This window comes from Rhinopithecus bieti, unplaced genomic scaffold (assembly GCF_001698545.2).
Source record: "Rhinopithecus bieti isolate Rb0 unplaced genomic scaffold, ASM169854v2 scaffold_65275, whole genome shotgun sequence".
NCBI lineage: Eukaryota > Metazoa > Chordata > Mammalia > Primates > Cercopithecidae > Rhinopithecus > Rhinopithecus bieti.
In genome coordinates this window covers 86,358-111,366 of record NW_016826376.1, presented here as the reverse complement: position 1 = coordinate 111,366, position 25,009 = coordinate 86,358, and the positions used below count along the sequence as shown (strand labels likewise).

The following is a 25,009-nucleotide window of genomic DNA, read 5'->3' as shown; positions in this document are numbered from 1 at the left end:
TGTAGTAACTGGAGTATACTTGGGGCTGTGCTATGTATCTACTTTTTCCCTCCTTTAACAAATGTCAGTAACAACAACAAAAATAACATGAATGTCAGTAAGAATAATAATACAGCAGCTGCTATTTATCAAGTAGTCACTATGTTTCAGGTACAGAACTAAGTACTTTGTAGGCATTATCTGATTTGATCTATACAGCAACTCTGACATTTATTTATTTACTTAAGAGATATTTATTGAGCACGTACTATCTTCTAAGAAGTGGCATGAAAGGTGGATATTTTATTACAGAGGCGAAATGTTCAAAAAGAAAAGTCGCTAAGGGTAAAGGGATGGAGAATGGCCCATTCCAAGAATGAGATGGATTCCTTGAAAATAAACACCTGACTCCAGGTAGCTCCTTTGTGGTAGGAAGCAGGAATTGTGATGGAGGAGTGGAGTATGCATGCTTGTGGACTGAAAACTTAGTATCATGCTGGAGGTTTGTTTACAGAGGAAATGAAAGGAAATTGGGATTTGCTTTTAAGATTAATGCCATGCTTTCTGCCAGTAAATGTGTTCCCCAAAATTCATGTGTTGGAAACTTAATCCCCCATGCAACAATATTGGGAGGTGGGGGTTGTGGGGAGGTGTTTGTGGTCATGAGGGGTCTGTCCTCATGAATGGATTAATGCTGCTATAAAAAGGGCCTGTCGAAGTGGGTTCACTATCTCCTGCCCTTCTGCCTTCTGCCATGTGGGAATGTAACAAGGAGATCCTCATCAGATATTCTTGTTATCTGATGATTACAAGATAGCAAGAGCCGTGATCTCAGGTTTCCCAGCCACCAATTCTGTGAAAATGAATGTCTGTTCTTTATAATTACCCGGTCTCAGGTATTTTGTGATAGCAACACAAAATGGACTAAGAGATGCTCTTTTAGCTAGAGCCTTCATCTGAGTTCTGTGTTCACTTCTGACATTAACTTAAAGAAGGAAGACCAGGAAATTATTTTTTCTCTCGTAACTTTGGTTTCTCTCTCTATATCTTGCATAGTATGGTGCTTGTTATTAATATTCAAGAGTGAGGGCACTGGTGTTTGAGAGATCTAAGTTCAAAACTCAGATCTGCCACTCACTAGCCAAATGATCTTGGTGAAATAACCCAACCTTTACAAGGCTTAGTTTCCTCATCTGTAAATTGGCTTAGTGTAGTTCTTTATGGCATTTATAAAATGCCTACAGCAAAGTACTATACAGAAGCAATGTCTTTTAGTGGTGAATTGCACAGAACGGAGTCAGATTGTTGAGTTCAAAACCTGATTCTACCTCTTACTAGCTGAACTTGGAAAATCAACTTAATTTTTCACTGCCTCGGTTTCCATATCTGTAAAATGAGGATTGTAACAGGAACAGTTCCTATATTATAGTAGTATTGTGATGATTACATGTGTTAATTTTCGTAAAGTGCTTAGAACAGGGCTGGACTCATAGTAAGCCTTATTTCCATGTTTATTTTTAATATATTAATACTTTCTTTTAGACTAGTTGAGAGAATAAAAATAGTGTCTGTTTATTAAGAGGCACTTAGCATAATGCTTCCATATACTAAGTGATCTGTTAACTTATATTAAGGTTAAGGCACCATAATATTAAACAGATTGATACAAACATTGCAGGCTAGCAAGCACACTCCAGGATTCACCCTCATTTTTGTTCTTAAATTAGGGATTCAACAGTTATCCTAGGGCAAAATCATTTCAGTTATGAGCTGTCTACATAAAGACTTTCTTTTGTAACTTCCCTAAGTGTGTCAGCTTATTTCAAGGAGTCCCTTATACTCCTGTGAATAATTTGTTTCAGCCATCTTGCCACCCTTTTTTAGTATCTATTGCTGGTTCTTCCTCTTCATCTTCTGCATTTTTTCTCTCTGTCCTAGGCTTCAACTCTAAATGTTGGGGAGCCTTGATATTCTGTCCTGTGTCCCTTGACCTTCTCTTTCATTTGAGTCTTCACAGATGAATTAATCCAGACCTATAACTTAAATATCATCTACTAACTAAGCTAATATTCCCAAACTCTATCTCTAATTCTGAGTTCCCATAATTTCAAATGCCTGCATGATATCTTTATATGAATATCTAGTGGATGTCTCAAATTTAACATGTGCTCAAAACTGAGCTCTTAGTTCTGAGCCCTCTCTCTTCGACTTTGTTTTTTTAAGCATTATTTTATTTTAAGTTCAGGGTACATGTGCAGGATATGCAGGTTTGTTACATAGGTAAACCTGGGCCATGGTGGTTTGCTGTACCTAATGACCCATCACCTAAGAATTAAGCCCAGCATACATTAGCTATTTTTCCTGATGCTCTCCCTCCCCAAAACCCCCAGCAGACCCCACTGTGTATTGTTTCCCTCCCAATGTCCATGTGATCTCAGTGTTCAGTTCCCACCTATGAGTGAGAACATGTGGCGTTTGATTTTCTGATCCTGTGTTAGTTTGCTGAGGATAATAGATTCTAGCTCCATCCATTTTCATGCAAAGGATATGATCTCATTCCTTTATATTGCTGCATAGTATGCCATAATATATATATATTATATATTATATATATATATATATATATTATACCGCATTTCTCTTTATCCAGTCTATCATTGATGGGCATTTGAGTTGATTCTATGTCTTTGCTATTGTGAATAGCACTGCAATAAAAATACACGTGCATGTATCTTTATAATAGAATGATTTATATTCCTTTGAGTATATACCCGGTAATGGGATTGCAGGGTCAAATAGTATTTCTGGTTCTAGGTCTTTGATGAATCACCACACTGTCTTCCACAATGGTTGATGTAATTTACATACCAGCCAACAGTGTAAAAGCATTCCTATCTCTCTGCAGCCTCTCCATCATCTGTTTTTTTCTTGACTTTTTGATAATCACCATTCTGACTGGCATGAGATGGTATCTCATGGTGGTTTTGATTTGCATTTCTCTAATAATCAGTGATGTTGAGCTTTTTTAATATGTTTGTTGGCTACATAAATGTCTTCTTTGAGAAGTGTCTGTTCATGTGCTTTACCCACTTTTTAATAGGGTTGTTTGTTTTTTCTTTGTAAATTTGTTTCAGTTCCTTGTAGACTCTGGATATTAGACCTTTGTCAGATTGATAGGTTGCAAAATTTTTCTCCCATTCTGTCAGTTGTCTCTTCACTCTGATAATAGTTTCTCTTGCTGTACAGAATCTCTTTTGTTTAATTAGATCCCATTTGTCAATTTTTGCTTTGGTTGCAATTGCTTTTGGCATTTTCATCATGAAATCTTTTCCAGTGCCTATGTTTTCGTAAAGATTTTGTACTTTTGGGTTTATATTTCAGTTTTAATCCATCTTGAGTTAATTTTGTATAAGGTGTAAGGAAGGGGTCCAGTTTCAATTTTCTGCATGTGGCTAGCCAGTTCTCCCAGCACCATTTATTAAATAGGGAATCCTTTCCCCATTGCTTGTTTTTTTCAGGTTTGTTGAAGATCAGATGGTTGTACATGTATTGTCTTATTTCTGAGTTATCTAGAAAATCCCATCATCTCAGCCCCAAAGTTTCTTAAGTTGATAAGCAACTTCAGCAAAGTCTCAGGACTTTGACTACCTGACTACAAACTATACTACAAGGCTACAGTAACCAAAACAGCATGGCACTTGTACAAAAACAGGCACAGAGATCAACTTCATTTTAATTTTCTGAATTAATCATCCATTCAGGTATTCTAGATCAAATAAAAAACAGAAGCAAACCAAAAAAGTGAGTTTAATCTATGTGATCTCTCTCTCCTTTATTACACGCAATCCATCAGCAAGTACTGTCAAAAATTTTTTCACTAATTCACTCAAATAATTCACTTCTCTCCATCACTCCTAGTACCATCTTTGTCCAAACCACTGTTATTTCCTTTTGAAATACTGCAACTATCTAGCTTTTTTTTTTTTTTTTTTTTTTTTTTTTTTTGCTTTTACTGCTATCTTCCTACAATTCTCCCTGCACGTAATAGACCATGTTGTGTTGCTTCTCTGTGTGATGCCTTCTTGTAGCTGCACGTCGCATAATATTACATCAGAATTCCTTATCCTGGTTTGCCTAATCTGTCTTCTCTTTTCTTCTATAACTTCACTTTAAACTGCTCTCTCCTGTCTCATTCTGTTTCATTCACGTTAGCCTTCTTTCTGACCCTGTAATAAATTAAGCTTATAGCTTGCTCACAGCTTTCTCACAGCCTTTGCCTTGGATTCAACATATACTTGGAATACTATTTTCCATAATCTTTGTTATTGACATTCAGATCTCAGTTTAGAAGCGAGCTCTTCAAAAAGGTCATCCTGATCATCCAAACTAAAGTAGCCACACAGTTGCTTCCTAATATATTATTATTTTGTAATACTTTGCAGAATACTTTCTCATTTGCTAATTTATTTCTTTATTTTTAATCTGATTCACAGTGCTTCTTGGGGCAGGGGTGGGGGTGGGGGTGGTTTTGCCCCCCTAGGTAACATTTAGCAATGTCTGGAAACATTTTGTTTATCAGAATGGGAGAAGTGCTAAACACCCTACAATAGTTACAGCAGCTCCCTACAATGAGGGATTATATGCCACCAAATGTCCATAGTGGTAGAGTTTGGGAAACTGGATCAGAATAAAACAACAGAAGAGCAGATACTTTTCCTGTCTTATTCATGTTTTATCCCCAGTGCCTAGAACAGTAGCAGGCATATACAGAACATTCAATAAACAAACTGAAAAAAATAAGTACATAAACATGAGATTTTTAAGACCTCAATAGGATCAAGAATTTTCTTCTAATATGTATTCCAGCAATTTTTGATCTCAAAAGCTTGATAAATATAATGACCTCAAAAAAAATTCAAAATTGATGGTATTTGGCATTGATGGGGTAAAAAAATGTAGGACTAGGGAAATAATGGTCATCAGAAACCCCACCCCTACTGCAATTTAGAAGTAAGGAATCTCTGTGAACAATACAAACCTAGGTCAAAATGTTCTCCTTTGAAAGAACTTTCCTCTCCTATGAAAGCAAGTTGCATAGAGGTTATGAGTAAGGACTTAAAAAACACACCTCCTTGGTTCAATTTCCCCTCTACCATTCCATAGCCATATGACCCTATACAACTTCTTAAGCTGCTTCATGCCTCAGTTTCTAATTTGTAAAATGTATATAATAAATGAAAATACCTTCTCCATAGAATTGTTTTGAGATTTTATGTATGAGATTCATTATATTGGAGATAATATATGTAAAGCACTTATAGAGCTTAGCACTAAATAAACACTACGTGTATCAAGTCTCTTCTCATGTTCAAAGGAAGTGGCTCTGTCTGTTCTTGATATATAGGGAGTCCCCTGGGAATCTTGACTACTCAGGGGAGAGGTCCCCAATGATGAAAATAAATGTTAGCTATGATAATCATTAATTGTAGAAAATGTTGAGCTAGGATTTTAATGGTATTAGTATATATGCTACAAAATGATGATGATAAAGATGGGACACTCAATCTAATAATCTCCCTTCAAATTCCCTTGGACACAGGATTCAGATAAGCAAATGAAATTCCAGCTCTCATATACTCAGCTGCAAGTTGAAAGCCCTGCATACCAGCCAGATGCGGTGGCTCACACCTGTAATCCCAGCAGTTTGGGAGGCCGAGGCGGGTGCATCCCTTGAGGTCAGGAGTTCAAGAACAGCCTGGCTAATGTGGTGAAACCCCATCTCTACTAAATATACAAAAATTAGCTGGGCCTGGTGGTGCATGCCTGTAGTCCCAGCTACTCTAGAGGCCGAGGCAGGAGAATTGCTTGAACCAGGAGGCAGAAGTTGCAGTGAGCAGAGATTGTACCACTGTATTCCAGCCTGGGTGACCAAGTAAGACTCCGTTTCAAAAAAAAAAAAAAAAAAAGGAAAGGATTGCGTGCCCATCTGCCATCACGGCTACAAAGCTGTTGAGGGTTTCCCACTTCTGCTCTCTCTGGTGTCACCTTCTTTGGTTATAACTCGTTTTCCTACTCTGCCTCTTGACAGATTGTGAAAATCAATAGAAAATAATAGGTGGGAAATGGTTGTGTTCCTTAGAGGAATTTCTGAGTAAGCGGGAGGCCTTGTAGTTATTATATGACTAATGAATGCTGTTTTCCCTCACTGCACTCAAATGTGGGCAGTATTATTGAACCTGGCCTTGGTCAACTGTGGTATTGATTTCCTTTTGTGATTTCAGATTCTCTTCTCAAGTAACCTTAACTAAAGATTTGAAATAAGGAACCCAATTCAAATTAGACAAAGTGTGCGTTGAATTTCAGGCCTAGATTTTAAATGATGGTTTTTGATAAAATCTTAGGTTGGCTTTATTTGTTTATTTATTTATTTATGATCCTTATGCATTTTGATTATTATTTTTACTATAAAGTGTCCTTTATTGATGCTTCATTAATATGTGGCAAATGATCTTTCTTTTTTAATAATTTCATTTGAGATGTAATTCCCATACTATAAAATTCATCCATTTAAAATGTACACTTAGATGCTTTTGGTATATTTAAAGAGTCATGCAACCATCAGATAATTTTAGAAAATTTTAATCACCCTAAAAATAAATATGCCCATTATCAGTTATTCCTTCTCCTCCCTCCAAGCCTTAGGCAACCACCATACTACATTCTGTCTCCATAGATTTTCTTATTCCAGACATATAATATAAATGGGATTATGTAATATGTGGTCTTTGTGTCTGGCTTCTTTCACATAGCATATTGTGAATCAGTTTTATTAAGATCTCAGGTTTTACAATGATCATGGAAAACCTCTGAAATCATGATTGTTTATTCTGTTTGACTGGAAGGACATTGAATGATGTTTGAATGTTCTGAGGCCTCATTCTGGTGAATATCAGGAAGGCCCTGACATATGAACTACTACAGTATTTCCCCTGATTTCACCTCCAGTGCTAGTGAAGGTTTGTAGGTTTGTAGGCTCTTTTGAAGGGGTTAAATTTGAGTCCGAAGGACAGTAGCGACTTGGTAATAGGTTCAGTAGGTATTACAAACATTGGTTTGATCTTTCCTTCTCCCATATTCCTGTCCTCTTGTACAGAACCTTGTGGGTGCTGATGAGTCTCCTTATGCCTCTGTGCAGTGAAGACCATCTGCCTTGAGAATATTGGAGTCTGTCCAGGGATCCAGGGAGCTCTGCTCCTACAGGGCATGTAAGACAACTTCAATCTGGTAGGGAGGCAGAGGTCCCTAAAATCTGGTTTACTGCTAAGCCATTGGCTTCTGACATTAACCTTCTTACATAGCACTTAGTGTAGACAATATATTTGATGACCTTTTGTCAACAATCATTCCAGAAAGTCAAAGATTGATGTAAGAGTCACTCAGTAAATGCTTGAGAACAAAATACGACTCATGAAATGCAAGCATCTACTGAGTAACCACTGTGTGTTTGACCCAAATATAGGATAGGTAAGCATGATAAAGATAACCATTACAACATTGTATAAAATAAGATCTAAAAATAATAAATATTTACTTCCTGCTAGACACTATGCCAAGAACTTTAGATACCTTCCCTGTTTGTTTATGTACAAAACTGCAATGATGATAGAAATTTGTTGCATTAACTGATGCCTTACTCTACCTGGAAGTGTTCTAAACATACATATTTCATATATTACCTCATATAATATGTATATAATAAATCCAGGAAGCAGGCATTATTATTAATATCCCCACTTTACTGGTGAGTAAAGTATAATGATTAAGCATACCTGGTGTATTTATCTCAGTGCTGTCTTCTACAAATGTCCAGTTTTAGGCGAGGCATGGTGGCTCCTGCCTGTAATCCCAGCACTTTGGGAGGCTGAATTGGGTGGATCACCTGAGGTTGGGAGTTCAAGACCAGCCTGGCCAACATGGTGAAACCCCGTCTTTACCAGAAATACAAAAATTAGCCTAGCGTGGGGGTACGCACCAGTAATCCCAGCTACTTGGGAAGCTGAGACAGGAGAATCACTTGAACCTGGGAGGCAGAACCTGGGAGAGAGACTATCTTAGACAGACTTGACTTAACTAGTGGAGAAATAGAGCTGACCAGGAAGAAAGTCTGGACTTCATGTCTAGATTCTGATGTTTAAGCACAAGCAGAAAGCAACCAAGTATGCCACTCTGTGGCATCCTTTCAGGGGTTGTATGATATATAGTCTTGATTCCATTACAAAATAACTGCTGATTTTGCTTTCTCCCCGAAAGGGGATTACAGATTGTAGAGATGTAATGACCATGCCTATGTGACTTCTCTCCTCACCAAAGAGAGACAGACCATGAGACAGAGTAGAAGGGAACTGTCAGACCTAGAACTGAATCATGGCACCTCCACTTACCAGCTGACTGATCCTTGGCAAGTTCCTTTACTTAGCCTCATTTTCCATGTGGGTAAAAGAGGCAATTATAAATGTCCTGGGGTTATTGTAAATATTAAGTTAGGTGATATATGTAAAAAAAATTTTGCACTTAATAGGGACTCAATAATCAATTACTCTTTATATTAATCTCTTCTCACGCTGCTATGAAGATATACCTGAGGCTGGGTAATTTAGAAAGAAAAGAAGTTTAATTGACTCACTGTTTCTCATGGCTGGGGAGGCCTCAGGAAACTTACAATCATGGCAGAAGGCACCTCTTCACAGGATGGCAAGAGAGAGAATGAGTGCCAGCCAGGGAAATGCCAGATGCTTATAAAACAATCAGTCTCGTGAGAACTCACTATCACAAAACAGTACGGGGTAAACCACCCCATGATTCAATGACCTTCACCTAGTCTCACCCTTGACACTGGGGTTTATGGGGATTCCAATTCAAGGTGGGATTTGGGCGGGGTCACAGAGCCAAACGATATCACTGCTGTCAAAGGCAGTAGAGAAAGACCTAAGGCTGAGGAGTGAGAAGACCACTAGACTTTGAACCTTAGCTTTCAACCTATTAGCTATGTGACCATGAGCAAGTTTTACCTCTTTATTACTCTCTATTTACTCATCTATAAAAGGGGAATATTATTTTTCTCAAAGAGTTGACAAAAGAATTAAAAATGATACTTACAAATTTCCCATTCCACTGACTACTGTTATAGAAAGTGGTCAATAATTGATAAGTAGGACAATTTATTTATTGTTATCAAGGTGTTATTTATTGTTACAAATTGTTATTTATTGTTATCAAGGAAAATTTATGTATTGTCACATGGCCTCACTCATGACCAGTGAGGATCTCTCTAAGCTGGTGGTATAAAATGCCTACAAAAACATGCCTCACAACTCAGAGCGATATTCATAATCCTACTCAAATACATCAAGTCCTTAAAGTCGGGGTGCCATTCACTCCTCCACTCTGGCACTCTGACTGATAGACCATACACAGAGAAATGTCAATGAGTTAGCAAAATAATAAAAAATAAATATCTCTCCAATGTGGGACTTTCTGGTAAAAGTTGGCTGAAAGAAGGCAAGACTAATACCAAACTTGGATGTTCATCTCACATGTTGGATTTACACTATGAATCTGCAAATTCAGGCATGCCCACAAAGAGTGTAAGCAAGAACAAGAGAAGGACAGAGATGAAACTGATATAGAGAGGTATGGCTGAACATGAGCAAAAAGTGCATCCAAGTCCACTTACCCACCTATTGCATTGGAAGAGTGAGTGTTTCCTCATCTTTATAGCCAGAGCCGTAAGTTGAAACAATGTGTCAGGGAGGTCCAGCCGTGTATGTATACTGGATAGGAGTGAGATATAAAGAAAAATTTACCATACCAGAGTCCAGAAAGTGAAGAGGAAGGGGCTGGTGGGAGCCAGGATCTTTTCCTATTAGTTAACACATATGTTGACTGACCAATGTGGGTTATAAGGGTATGGCTCACTTGCGCCAATATGGATTAACTCTGAAGGACATTCCAGTTCCAAAGTTCCCGTGGGGTCTGCTGAAGTCTTTTGTTGTTACTGCATTTTGGTTCAACATCTCCCTCTGCCCAGTCCTGCTTCTTTCACTCCCGTACAGGTCTTGATCCTAAGATTATTTTTGAGATGGAGTCTCGCTCTGTCACCCAGGCTGGAGAGAAGTAGCTTGATGCAGGCTCACTGCAAGCTCTGCCTCCTGGGTTCACGCCATTCTCCTGCCTCAGCCTCCCGAGTAGCTGGGACTACAGGCGCCCTGCCACCATGCCCGGCTAATTTTTTGTATTTTTAGTAGAGACGGGGTTTCTCTGTGTTAACCAGGATGGTCTCCATCTCCTGACCTTGTGATCTGCCCACCTTGGCCTCCCAAAGTGCTGGGATTACAGGTGTGAGCCACCGTGCCCAGCCAGAACATTCTTAATAAGACCCCTGAGTAAACCTCCATCTGAGTCTGCTTCTCAGGAAGGTAATTGATGAAACCTTCACTAAGTCCTCCATCACCCATTTTCAGTGAAAATTGAGGTTCCTTTTCCTGAAATCCTCTAGCTTTTTTAGATACTTCTTTTACAGATTTGGTACATGACTGCCTTGAAATTTCTATTTGTGTTTTGTTTTCGTTATCGCACAAGCGACTTTCCAAAAACATGGTCTTGTCTGATCCATTGCCATATATTCTACACTTCCCAGCTTTTTGCCTTGCATAGATAACAAATATCTGCTGAAATAATTAATTACATCCAGGCAATGTGAATTGTCAGCCCAATGTCATCTCAAGAACTATACTTTGAAGCATAATTATGGAGCACATGGAGAAAAGCAGCTTATTTAAGGAAGGTAGTATGTCTACACAGATTAAAACTAGGGCTTTAGCTTTATTTCCAGGGGTAAGGAGAAGGAGCTACAGTAGAAGTGAATAGTGAAGCAAATGTTGGACAATAGGTGACTGCTGAGTGTGCAGCCTTGGACTACTAAAGAGGGGAAGACTGCTACTCAGATATAACCAATTACTGCCATATGGGATGTATTGCCACATCCTCCAATGTTTTTGAGATAAGCTGGAAATTCAGACTTTACATAAAAATTTCAAATCTTTCAAATACGTGCAGAAGCAAATGTTTATAAATTGCACTCAACCCGGGGAACCAGAAGTCTGAAACTCCTGGGAAGGAACCCTCAGGTTTTAAACACCTTTGGTGTTCTGAATTGTGTGTACCCGTCCAAAAGAGTTGTATTTTTGTGAGAAAATGATGAACTGTATTCATTTGGAGGATCATTTCTATCCACTGTTACGTAGTTATATTTCTCACTGAGAGGACTAGATGAAGATGGTTAGGTGCTGAGCACAATATTTGGACCATAATTTCCAGAATGTTTTAAGAGTTTCTGAAGAAAGGTGCAATACAGCTGTGAGATAACTGTTGTTATTGTTTTTAATACCTCTTTTTTCACCTTCAAGATAAGCTTGGGAAATGGCTGGCTAACAATCTCACTGTTTATTGAAAAGAGCAGCCAGATCATTTTATGCCAGCATTATTGCATTTATATTTCAAGGATACAAAAATAGAAAATCGAGACCCAAATCTAAATTTTTTCTTCTAGCATACAAAGAAATATATCTCTTCTTTCTTCCATCTGATCACTCCTGACATCTGTGCAGTAAATATGGATTAGATAAGGGCACAAACACTAAATTTCTTTTGTTGCTTCTAACTCATAAAATTATTAGTAGGTATGGGTAAGAAAAGAGCCTTGGCTGTGCACACAGGGATGCTTAAGTTTGGTGTTGTAAATGAAGGAGGCACACGTGTGTGTGTGTGTGTGTGTTGTGTGTGTCTGTGTGTGTGTGTTAATCATCTAAGTTCAAACTATCAAGTGGCAGGGATGGGTCAAATGGACAGAACTCCTTTGTGAAAATGCTGGGAAATTCAATGGCCTATTGAGGAAAATGCTATGATTTCCTAGTATTTCAATGGTGGAGAATTCAGCTCAAAGGGTTATATGTTGTTTGCTAATGAGAGAATCTTTAGGTTAGTATCCGATTTACTTAACTTGGGACATTAGTGGGGCTAAGCAACAGAGAAACAAATAACTACCCAGATTTATAATTCACTGTGCTGAAATTGTCTGTGAAAAATGCTGAGAAAGTCCCAATTTAAAGTCTGCTTTTATTTTGGATAAAGTGAGAGAAGCCACATGAACTGAACAGCTTATGGGCTTGTCACCATTTATACAGAATTAGATTATGGCATGAACATCAGTCATAGATAAAGAATAGAGATAAGAGGTAAAGGATAGTATATCTTTTAAAATCAATTAGAATTATTTGTCTATTTGGACTAAAATGTCTTATTTTCAATAGTAAGTACATCAGATTCAATTTAAAATTAAAATATTATCTGAAGGTGTTCTTAAACTTTGTATCTTACTTTAAACATGGGGATTTAGTCTCAGTTGATATTCTTTAAAAACAATTCTTTGTAAATACTTTGCAGGCATTAATTCAACTAACTGGGTTTTAATTTATATAATAAAGCTATCAACTTGATTCTAGTGACCATGCTAAATGTTCTTACTTGTTTTATCTATAATTCCACTAATTTTGAAGAAAAGATTTATAAATGTCCATAAAATGGACCTACAAGTGTTATTTTCAAATAGGTTTTTTTGCACCAAGCATTTTCTTTCCATGGCGTTTTCTTGGATCACGTCCTCCAATTTAGTAAGTGGAGGAACAGGCACAAAGAAAGAATAAAAACAAGTATTTCAGAGCTGATGAGAAATAGAACCCCTCTAATTTCAGTGGCTTTTCACTCACACTGGACAATATCCCTTTTTTCTCCATGGTACTTCTCAGCAGCATTGCTGGCTAAATGGTATTCTCATGACAGCTGAAGCCTGTTTCTCCCGTGAATACTTCACCAGGAAGTGAAGAGTGGGCTGATTTCATGTCATATCATCAGACTAGAGTCCTTGTCCAGTTTTCAGAGTTTTGTAGCAACTACAAAGAGGGAAATTGAGCCATTTGGTTTCAATTTTTTCATGTTCCTGGCATTTTATGCCAGGCTTCTGTATGGACCTAAAGATGAGTCTCTGCCAGATACTGACAATAAAGTACATGGATTAGAGACCAACAGAAGCCTTTCAGCTTCTGAAGGGCTTATCCACTTATGTCTGGGCTTTCTGTATTAAATGTCAATGAAAACATTCGGGTAGCGATTACTGCCCTGGACTTCTGCTAGAGGCTCCTGAATTCAAGGATCTTTGACTCTTGACTAGTGAATTTCATCTTTATGGCACCATTAAGCGACCTGTACTCTTGTTCAGACTTTCACAGCTCTCTCTCAGCTCTCGTCTACTAAGAACTCACGTGACTCACCCCTAGTAATCAGCCAGGCTCTATCACGTTCACAGTGCTGAAATACCTCCCCCCAGGATCAATGTCTCTAGAATAATATTATTCAAATTTTCTCACCAAAGTACCCTTAAATAAAGAGGAGAGTGAACATATATTTCTACACAGTGTAGGGGAAGAAAATGGAAGAAGTTTGTAGGCCAAATTAACAGGTGATGCTAATGACATGTGAAGATATATCCCAAAGCCTAATTTTTAAAATTGTTGCAATTTACCTTGTAAATTCACATCACAATTTAACATTTAAGCCTATAATACATAGGGCCAAATTATATGATACAGTACATAATTTTACTGTGACACTGTTTAATAATATATTAATATAGAACACATCAATATGTGCAATAATGCATTTCTTACCAGTTCCATATAAAATATTTCCCCAAAATATTTGAGTAAAAATAATTGTCCAGGATGTTGTACTAATTTTATCCAGTTTTTTTTTTTTTTTTTTACTGTCATTACATACTCCTCCCAACTCATTTCCACCACTACCCAGAGGTATAAGGAATGTATGATGTAAAACATTGCCTTATCAGGACACTAGCTAGTTAACTCAATTGCCTGAAACACTTGCTCAGAGGCCTAAGATTTTACATTTTATGCAGTTTTACTTTTAATATAGTACTTCTATTTCATCCCTTCCCTCTTTAAAAATATCTATAAGGAACAGCAGAGTAAATTCACAATTAGGAGCATTGTCAAATGTAATTTCTTTGAAAGTGAGCCACTTTGTCTTTTAATAAACTGTATGGAGGTAAGAATTGCATGCAAAAAAGAAAATAAATCTAAAAAATTATGGAATATAGTTAAATCAATATTGATTATTTAGAGTGAAAATGTTTTATGGGAGGCAGTAAAATCTTTTAGGATTCCAGTGGGAAAATGTGGATGTAAAAGTGAAATAAATTACTACAGTTTAATCACTTGGTAAATAACTAAAATACTGTTGCTGGATTTATGGTGTCAGAGAGCAGCCTCCTATGAAATATATAGCATGTTAGTGATTCAGGTGTGATGGATTTTAAAGAAATTGTGTAAGAACCATTACTGTCTGTATAGCTTGCCCTTAGCATTTCTCTTCATGAGTCTTCCCTGCATGTGGGTCTATTTCTAAATGTCCTGTGTTTGTAAAACAATACATTTTTATTTAAAGGAAGTCCAGTGGATTCTGAAGTATCCATTTAAGACCCTTATTTACCTGTGCTACTCACACTCCTGATCGTTTTTATTGAAACCTTTTATGATTCTACTTTACTTTACTCCTTTGCATCCAGGCCCAGTGATTTGGCTGCAATCCCATGGCTGTATTTGACTCCAGTGTGTTTTGTAGTGATGGCTATAGTTATAATTTTGTGCAAGTTGAGAAAAAGAATTGATCTCCAGATATCTAATATTTTCTAGCTCCCACTTGCTTTATCATGATAAAGCATTGATCTGGAGAAGTAGAAAAACTGGGCTAGTAATAGAGCCTCTCATCAAAACCATACACACTGTGGGAAAGTTAGATATTGACTCCAACAAAAAGTAAGGCAACACAAGCCTGGGCAATATAGTGAGACTCTTGTCTCTTTAAAAAAAAAAAAAAAAAGTAACAGGGCATGATGACACACACCTGTGGTCCCAGGTCCTCCAGAGACTGAGGCTGAAGGAACGCTTGAGCCCAGGAGACTGAGGCTGCAGTGAGCTATGCACTCCAGTGTGGGTGACAGAGAGAGACTCTGTCTAAAAAAAAAAAAAAAAAAAAAGCCAACACAACACATTTCCATTATCCCTCTCATCAAAATACTCTTCTTCTACTCTTCGAAGTTCTTTCATTACTCAACAATTCTGATATTTTAAAACTTTTCTTAACATTTTTAAGATAGTTTTTGCTTCCTTTGTCCCATTTTTCATAATCGACTAGAAAATAGGGAAATATTTTAAGTCTTACTAAATTGTAAGTCATCAATAAAATGTTTTAATCATATTAATTATATATATATTCAGATATTTATATTAAAATAACAAATACAAGAAAGTACAAAATGATAAGAGCATGATGTACAGAAAAGTTAATATTGAATTACAACATAGCCTCTTTCTCATACTACATTTAAAATCATTTTCTTGTTTTCAGTAAACTTTATGTTTTTTCTCATGTGTGATATTTCCTTTGCCAAATGACCTTCCGTTGGATCAAACCACGTAAGATTACCAGTATCTAAGTGCATCAGTCAGGGTTCAACCCAGAGAAAGAGAACCAACAGGAGATATACATTTAAAAATTTATTGCAAGGAATTGGCTTATGTGATTGTAGGGGCTGGCTACACAAGTCTGAAATCATGGGGCAGGCAGCCAGAAAGTGCAGGCTGGAACTTGCAGCACAGGCTGAAGCTGCTGTCCATAGTTAGGATTGCTTCATCAGGGAATCTTCAGCTCTGTTCATAAGGCCTTTCAATTGATTAAATGAGGACTATCCAGAATAATATCCCTCACTTAAAGTCAATTGATTATGGACTTTAGTCACACTTACCAAATATCTTTGCAGGACACCTACATTAGTGTTAGATGGAATAAGTGGGTTGTAACCTGTCAAGTTCACTCATCAAAGGACCATCATATGAACCTTTCCAGACTACTAGAAAAAGCAACTAGATGTGGTTTGACTGAATTGTTAAACACGACTTCCAAGATGCTTCCTGTATTTATATAACTCACCTATTTTAGGACTTAAAAAATGCTTTGAAATTACCTTGGACCCATCAATAGGAAGACATTTGATAGCTTCTTAGATTTTTCCATGGCCCTGAATCCTATTAGAATGTTATTATTATTCCACATGAAAACCCTTCAGTTTTTTGAAAGGCTGCCTTTAATTAGTCTTCTCTTCTAGACATGACCAGCTTCATTAATTGGGCCTCAAGGGAAACCTGTATGGTGGTGACTAAGAACGTGGCTTTTGAAGACAAATGAGAATTCAAAACCACTATCTGTTCTCTGTAACATAAGTTACCTTGGACAAGCCACTTAACCTTGTCTAATTTTATATTTCTCACCTATACAGTAGAAATGTTAATACATACCTTATAAAGTTGTCACAAAGATGAGGTGGTGTCTTAGTCCAGATTTACCCTGGAAACAGAGCCTGAGACAAGGGTATTTGTGCACGTAGATTATTTTCAGAAGTGACCACAAGAAATTGGACTGTGAAGAGTAAAACAAGGAAAGAGGAAATGCTAGTTCAAGGTAAATTCTTCTTCCCATACCTACTAAGGGCAGCTGGGAATTGATCCTATTGGAGATCCTGCTAAGTGCCCCCAGGATTTTCTGCTTCAAGGAAGATGGTAATGTTTATCCTCTAACTCCCACCTCTCACTGGACATAGGCTATTAACTCCTTCCCATTTCTTAGTTGCCTCAGGCATCTCACATCGAAGTATTAGAGGAGATTTGTGTTGCATGATGAACCTGAGATGAGGTGCTATCAATAGGTTGTACCTGCATGCAGCTGTTTGCTATGATAAGAGCTGGAGTAAAAATATGAGAATAGGATACAAGGGAGGGCTAACCTGGTGCTTGAATCAGATGAAGTGACATGTGCAAAGTGTTCAGACTGGTAGCCAGTATAAAATACGCACTAAATAAATGCTAGGATTTGAAAATACAGTAATGAGGTTGATGGCAACAATAGTGATAATAGTGATAAGTATAATAGTAAATGCCATGGTTTTTAGATCATCCTGTTTTTTTGTTTCTAAAGATATGCTCAAGGTTATAAATCTCTTTAAAATGCATTTCTTAAAACAGAATTAAATACTACAGATTAGTATGAACAGTTCAAGGTAAAACAGGATTAGCACTTTACTTCTTGTGACCATATGAATTCCTATTATTTCATCTATGATTACTATTTTGGCAATAATGATACACTATATTTGTTACTTATTTTGAAGTTAAAATAATCCTTAATCTTTTTCCAAAACAAATATATTTTAAATATATTCCATAAGTGTCTTAGTTTTTGAACCTCTGTTCAGGATTTTATGCTTATTTTAATATATATGGAAAATATTATATAGCAAAACAATGATTGGCTTTGAATTTTGCCTTTGCCATTCACTAGCTATCCAATACTGGTAAAATAACTGAGCTTTTCTAAGGCTTTGTTTCTTGATCTGTAGAAGGAGAATAATATTGCCTGATTTCTTAGATTATTGATATATGAAATAATATCTCATTTATATAAGGTGCAGAAATAAATATACACTAATTTTATTTTGCTTTCTTTTAAAAGGAGAATAATATTGCCTGATTTCTTAGATTATTGATATATGAAATAATATCTCATTTCTATAAGGTGCAGAAATAAATATACACTAATTTTTGCTTTGCTTTCTTCGCACTTTATAGCTCTGGCATACTATTTCAATTTCACCTAGGCCATGTTAAATTTTGATTTGTTATATAGCTTATTAAGTTATTCATTCCAGGTTACTATTCACAATTTTGTAAGCAAACTCTTTATGTTTTGATTTTCAAGACAGTTCTAAATCCAGTGTTCCTTTGTATCAAGGATAATCTTCACTTAATTTAATATATATGAACTTTTCTGGGATGCCTCTATTCAGCCAGCTTTGGTTTCATGTTACTCTAAATTCTCTCATCTTTTCTACTTAATTCACAATAAAATCATAGAATGGTGTGTGTTAAATACCTTACAGAAAGTCCAGTGCATTTTTACTATAGAGTTTGTATGCCCCTAAGCCTTGGAACATAAAAATAAAGAAAGCAATAATTTTGATTATTTCCTCATCTTGAACCAACCAAATCTCGAACTATATTTACACACACAAAACGGCCCAGTTTTTTTTTTTTTTCTTTTTTAAATAAACAATATGCTGACTTGGCAGCACTCACAAAAATAAATTACAAAGTAAAATTTTAACCCAAATTCTGAGAGTTAGACTTCTCACAACAGGTAATTTTTTGAGGGAAGTTGGGGGATATGGTTTTATACATTACTCTTTGTACAGTCCTCAGAAACTCTGAAGATCTAGCTGCGTTTCTTGAATTAACAAGCCAAGGTACCAGCTTCGCTAAGGAAAGCTTGGTGAAAGTGTCAGTATGGGCAATGAAAAATGGCAGCTTAAAACTTCACAGTCTTAAAACAGATGTTAGAAAATGTCAACCCCGTAAACAATTGATTGCCAGCATCAAGTGTTGCCTGACGTACTTGCGTCAGTACGTTTCCAGCGTCATTAAGGTTATGAAATTTGCAGAGAGTAAATCTATATTATTTACGGCAAAGGACACACCTGTATTATTCTTGTTTTTATTTTCCTGCCAAGTGTTGTGATAAATCAAGCCCCTTATACTCTGAGTCAATAGAAGCTTTATTGGCTTTCAATCATCAATTCTCGCTGCAGCGGCTGGAAAAATAAAGATGGTATCTGTGGTTAGAAAAGAAGAGTCTCTTTTCTTCGCTTTTATCCTGTGTAGTTTGAGGGCGTTTAAAATCACCATGTCATAATGAAACCAGTGTGGACCTAGCTAGAGATTGCTGAGCCATGGCATTGAGGTGGAAGTTAAGGCAGTGAAGTGAACTGAGGAGGTTTATTGGATCCTCAGCATTTGCAGATGCCAATAGCTACATCAGAACCAGGATCCCAACAGCTATAGGATGGAGCACCTTCAAGAGTTACCTGAAAGAGCAGTAGACAAGTGTAATGATTTGGCCATCCTCAGATCCAGGGTGATGTAGCACTATTTGCCATTCTACTGTCTCTGTGATAGTCTGTAGTGAGCCTTACTTTCCCTTAGATATGGACAGTTTCTCTCCAGGAATAAATAGAGAAAGGGTCAAATAGAAATTATCTTTCTTTAAGGGATAGACAAAACAAACAAACAAAAAAAAATGGATCAATGAGTCCCAATAATAGTAATAATGCTTAATGATATTCAAGGTTGAATTTATTGATTTTTGAATTCACTATGTGTCTGTGCCATATGAGAAGGGTGCAACTTTTATCTTCTTTCTCCACATAGGGAAGCAAAGGCTGATGGAGGTTAAGTACTATTGCCCCAGGTGATAAGCTATTGGGTGGTTCGTTGAGGATTTGGATTCAGATCTAACTGTAGTCCTATTGTCTATATTCTGTTGCATAAAGCTAAGTGAAAGCGACTTTTCCAAACCACACCATCAACCATGAGAACTGTTTTAGTCTCCTCAGTACATTTTATTCTGTCTTGTACTTTCTGCCTTCTTTGCTTGCCTCCTGCCTTGTCAAAACACCTAACTCCCATTGTCTCTCAATGGTTCTCTGTTAAATGCTGCCTCTTCTTAGAATACTTCCCTATGTCCACAGTTTAGGTCATGCTACTTTTCTGTGGGCACCTACAGAATCCCAGACTTATCTCCAGTATAACCCTGATTACTTGTTGTTCTTCATGAGATTCTGAGTCTCTCAAAGGCAAAGGAATTTATGCTTCATGTTAAATCTCCAGGGCTTAGCAGAATTCCTGGGACACAGTGTATACTTTGAAAATGGTAGTCAAATGGCATGAATTAGCAATATCGTGACCAAATCCTTCGTTTAATATGGGCTTCCTTCTCTATCTTGAGAACTTTATATATATATATGTATGTATGTATATTTGTTTTCATATGTTATATGTGTGTATGTGTATATTTGACCTCAGCATTTTATTTTCTATTTTGTTCTTTTAGTGACTTTTGCTAATTTCATAAAAGGGAGTCAGATTAACATACAAATGAAATCTGGACAAAATTAGTTGTTTGATGATACTAGACCACAACAACAACAACAAAATACCAAAGAAACCTCCTTTTCTTTCCATTTTAACTCTTAGCAAAGGCCCTGATGCTATCATCCTGGCTGCTATACTTTCTTCTTACCCCTTATTTTTCTCCTTTCTTGTGGCTGCCATTGCTAGTTCAGTATGAAGACACATCCCTGATTAATAGATGTGTCAAATCAGTCATCATCAGACTGTATAATCTTGGTTACCATTTATTAATCAATTAATTACTTAAATCAAAGATGCCAATGTTGGCACCCTTGCTACTATGCCTGGTGAGCCAGGGCTCCATGAAATCTTGAGACATTTGCTAAGATCATTAGCTAGAAACCCTGAGTGGATTGATGGTGTGCCAGGAAACATCAGTTGGAAATAGCTATTATATCTTTTTACCCCTTAATATACTGCTTTGATTATATTTTTATTGACATTAAACTCATTGGGAACTTTTCTTGGAGTAGAAGTTGATCTTTATGAAATTTCATGATGTGAGAAAAAGTATTTTATATATATATATAGTTTATAAATACACATATGTGTGATTAAACAAATATATAAAATAGGTGAAAAAAGCTAACTTAAAACTTGCATTGATTTAATGATATTTATGAACTGCATAACATTTTTTTCCCTATCGACAAAAACACTTTCATGCAATCTGGTGTTTTTTTACAGCACTCAAGGAGTGTTCAGCTTTTAGATGTGTAATTATCATACGTAAAAGCAAGGTACAACATCTGGAAAGAGGAAAGGAGCAACAACGAACAGAAGTAGAAGCTCATTTATTTCCAAGCTGGAAGGTGGTAAAAGGAAAATACAATATTCACACTTGGGTGTGCAAATCAATATCTATTACATTCCATTCAGAATGCTGGCAGCCCCTATTATAAGAATTGTGTGAATGTATAAGATAACTCTGCCACAGCCTTTCAGTGTTATCGTGACAGCTGTATGATGGAGCACCTTGCATCTAGAGCAAGGAAAACTTGGGTGCAATAAGGCACATTTAACAGGATTTTACTATATATGTTTTGAGCCAAGTAATGAAATACAGTTTCATATCACCCAATCACCATTTCTGCTGCTGACAGAATAACTTCTGCCTTAGGAAATACGTTGCAAGAAACCACTGCACTCCTTGTGTTTAGGGACCGATGATTGAATTAGGCTTGTAATACAGGTAACTATAACTTAGAGGTAACCAGATAAGAGTATAAGTAATGATATTCATTTGAGGTATACATTGCTAAAGGTTGGGGACCTCTACCAGGAAAAGCAACTGCCAAGCTGCTTGTCTGGTTTTACTAAAAAATAGTTGTCAAACCCTAAAGGACATCTTTCCTTCCTTTAGTCAAGGCTGGATTCTTTCATAATCAGTGTTCTACTTGTGTCTCCAGAGATAGCTGTTGTTTAATTATGTATTGCCTAAATATTATCTTGACAGCATAAATAATATATAGGCAATTGGTCTGGGATATCTGTACAGTCTGGAAAGGTAATATTGATCAGAGCTTCCTAGGCATAACTGCTTTTGCATCACCCAGAGCTGGGGAACACAGCACGAGTTTTATTACTTGATGAATTCCAAGGAAAGGATTGACTTCTTTCTCCTGCTTGCTTGCCATACTCCAGACTAAATGTATTGTCTATATATATACACACACACATGCACAGACACACAGACATGCACACACACACATATATTTCTTGATTGTAAACAAAGTATATGTTTATTGAGGAAACTTGGAAAATATAGGAAGTCATAAAAAAATTAAAATTACTCATATTGTCATTACCCAAATACAAACATTTTATAACTATCATTCAACATTTATTCATTTATCAAGTATTTACTGAGCATCTACTGTACACAGGCAGTTTTCCATGTGCTGGAAATATATTAGTAGCCCAAATAGGCAAAAATATCTATTCAGTGGGAGTGAGTCAATAAACGAATAATTAAGTAAATGTTGCAGTTGTTGGATACTATCCACTTGGATATTTCCACACTGCTCTGTGTCCTAGCAATAGAAATTCTAAGGACCAGCTCCTTTGTCCTCTGGCTTCTGATTAGGTTCAGAAAGTGGCAGGCACTGGCAGGAGATGAGAAGGTGGAAGGAGAGAGGCCAGGGTATTTATTCCTGTTGGGCTGTGGGCTCACATGGTTTTGTTTCTTTGTACAGGCCATAGCTCCTATCTCTACAGTTACAACTTTCTTGTTCTAACAACTGCTCTTTTCTCTTGCCCCTTCATTCCCAGAAAACATTGGCTCTCCCATCATTGCTCATCCTGGAATGCTTTACAGTTTCTTGCTGGCTTCCCTTCCCTCTGTTCACACCCTTGTACAGGGTCCCTGCATTAAATACGTCTCAATTACTATGGCTCTGTGTGCCGTCCGTTTCTGTCTAGGACCTTACCGGATGCATTTAGTAAGGTACAAAGCTGCAAATGCTAACTTAACATCGTGAATCGTAGCTCCCATATTTCCCATGTGTCGAGGGATGGACCCAGTGAGAAGTAATTGAATCATGGGGGTGAGTCTTTCCTGTGCTGTTCTCGTGATAGTGAGTAAGTCTCATGAGATCAGATGGTTTTATAAGGAGGAGCTCTCTTGCCTGTCACCATGTAAGACGTGTCTTTGCTCCTCCTTCTGCCATGATTGTGAGCCCTCCCCAGCATTGTGGAACTGTGTGTCCATTAAACCTTTTTCCTTTATATATTGCCCAGTCTCAGGTATGTCTTTATTAGCAGTGTGAGAACGGACTAATACAGCTAAGGAGAAAAATAAACAAGGGAAAGGAGATGGAAGGTTTTGAAGGCCTTGGGATTTTAGATGGAGTGCTCAGAGAAGGCTTCATAGAAAAAGTGAATTTTGAGTGGGATCTGAAGAAAGCAAGAGAGTACACTCTACACACACTCACACAGGCTGACACACAAACTGAGAGAGAGAGAGAAAGGGAGGGAGAGAGAGAGATCGTTCATTCTAGGCATGACACACTAATATATTACAAGAATAGAATCTGATTTTGGCACACCATGTTCTATAACTTAACAGTGCGGGAGCATTTCCCCAAGCCATCAAATATGCTTTTATTTTTCAATTGTAATGGCTGTAGGGAGCTTCGTTTTAAGATGATAACATACTTTATTTAATTGATCCCCTGCTTTTAGACAATTACATTGACTTTACAACTCCATTATTATAAATGAACCCTGTTGACAGTTCTTACTTTCTGAAAGCATTTTACCAATTTTCAGGGGCCTACTGGGTCATCTTTCAGGAATCACTGTTTTGCTCTTACAGAAAATGGCAGAATGGGCTTGGTTCTGGGGACTGTTAGTGTCAGTCTTTGGGATAGATTCATCACTGGCGTGTAAAAGGGTAATTTCAGAAATGAAAGTGGGCTATATAATTATCATATTGAATAACAAGAAGCAACATCTGGAATAAGGGAAAATGTAACAAAGGGAGTAATACCTTTTTTTTTTTTCATAAGCTATGTGCTTGTGCAGTGAAATGAAAGTACAGTATTCATTGCTGCAGCCTCCTTTCACCTGATGGGTCTTTGCCTCACCCGCAAGGTTCCTGTTCCTCAAGCTGATCAGGAAATGAAGAGTCCCTGGAAATGCTAACTATGCTGTTTCTCTGCCTAAGCTCCTCCCTTTGGAGGAAGGTACATGAAGCTTGTGTTGGCAGGCAGGCAGACTCATGTGATTGAGTTTGAGGACAGAAAGGTCTTTCTGCTGGCTGTGTTTGGAGTCTGAGTGAAAGATGAGAGTGGCGTATCAATTTGCTTTACCTTGTTAGCCCTCCATGGGCTATCCTGTTCTCAGCCAATCTCAGACGACATAGGTCACCCACAGAATCAGATTCTCATAGAAACATACTTTTGTCAGAACCCTGAATCTCCTGCCTCTAATTTTTTCCTGAGACAGATTTTATTCTGCACTGATTTATTTCTGTCCAATAAGAAACTAAATGATATTTATAAAAAGTAATGCTTTGTACATATTTAATAAATATTTATTATAATTACATCTGAAGATACTTTATATCATTTATAGCTATTATTGACATCATTCTTCTTCCTTTCTCTTTCTTGCTCTTTCTCTATTTTAGTCAAGATCCCTCTCCTTAGTGATATTATGCAGAAAGAGGCCTCAAAAAGTTATTTAAAAGTCAACTCAAAGTGAAGAGAGAAACTCCTCTCTTTTAAAAAGTTCTGTTTCCTCTTGTCTTTTTTTATATCTCAATCACACCTCCTGAGACTCCAAATGCCAGCATAAATATAAACAGAAGTCACTAAGTTTCTCAGGCACTGACACAAAATGAATCAACAATGGCAACTGCACTGCTCAGACTTGAAGGGGCCTTCATTGTTAAGCAAGTTTGGCTCAGAGGTTTTTATCTCTGAGGATATTTGCTATCTTTTTCCAACTGTGGAGTGAGCTATAATAACAGCTCAGGGGTATGAAACACAGGAAGAGTTCATGTACTCAAAGAAATCCCCTATTCTCATGAGTGATGTCTTTGCAAATATTATTGCCTATTCACACGTGAAGAAACTGGGGCTCACAGAAAACCAAAACTATGCAGCTCTTTTGTCAGAATTAAACAGTAAATCTGAACATACAGAGCATTAACCATGACTGCCATGTGTGTGCATGGCCCGTGTTGCCTTGGGATAACTCTACAGAGAATTGCAGGGCTAACCCCATCTTAAAAGTTGCACAGCAAATCCAATAAGGTGTGTGCTGGGATGCCCTAGTAGAATGATTTCAGAAAGTTTCCAATGCAGGATTCCTAG

The 25,009-nt window shown here is 37.2% G+C and overlaps 1 long non-coding RNA gene across 5 annotated transcripts in view; it reads right to left on the bottom strand.

Moving 5' to 3' along the window:
* LOC108522963 (uncharacterized) overlaps window positions 1-25,009 on the bottom strand; it is a 104,486-nt gene that overhangs the window by 40,859 nt on the left and 38,618 nt on the right. For 4 of the 5 annotated variants that reach the window (XR_001883655.1, XR_001883656.1, XR_001883652.1 and 1 more), the window contains 3 exons: window positions 18,698-18,811; window positions 16,467-16,587; window positions 9,717-9,809 (listed from right to left, as the gene is read on the bottom strand). This is a non-coding gene — a long non-coding RNA (uncharacterized LOC108522963). Of the gene's footprint in view, window positions 1-9,712; window positions 9,810-16,466; window positions 16,588-18,697; window positions 18,812-25,009 lie in introns of all 5 variants that reach the window. The other variant, XR_001883654.1, reaches the window with a different exon arrangement.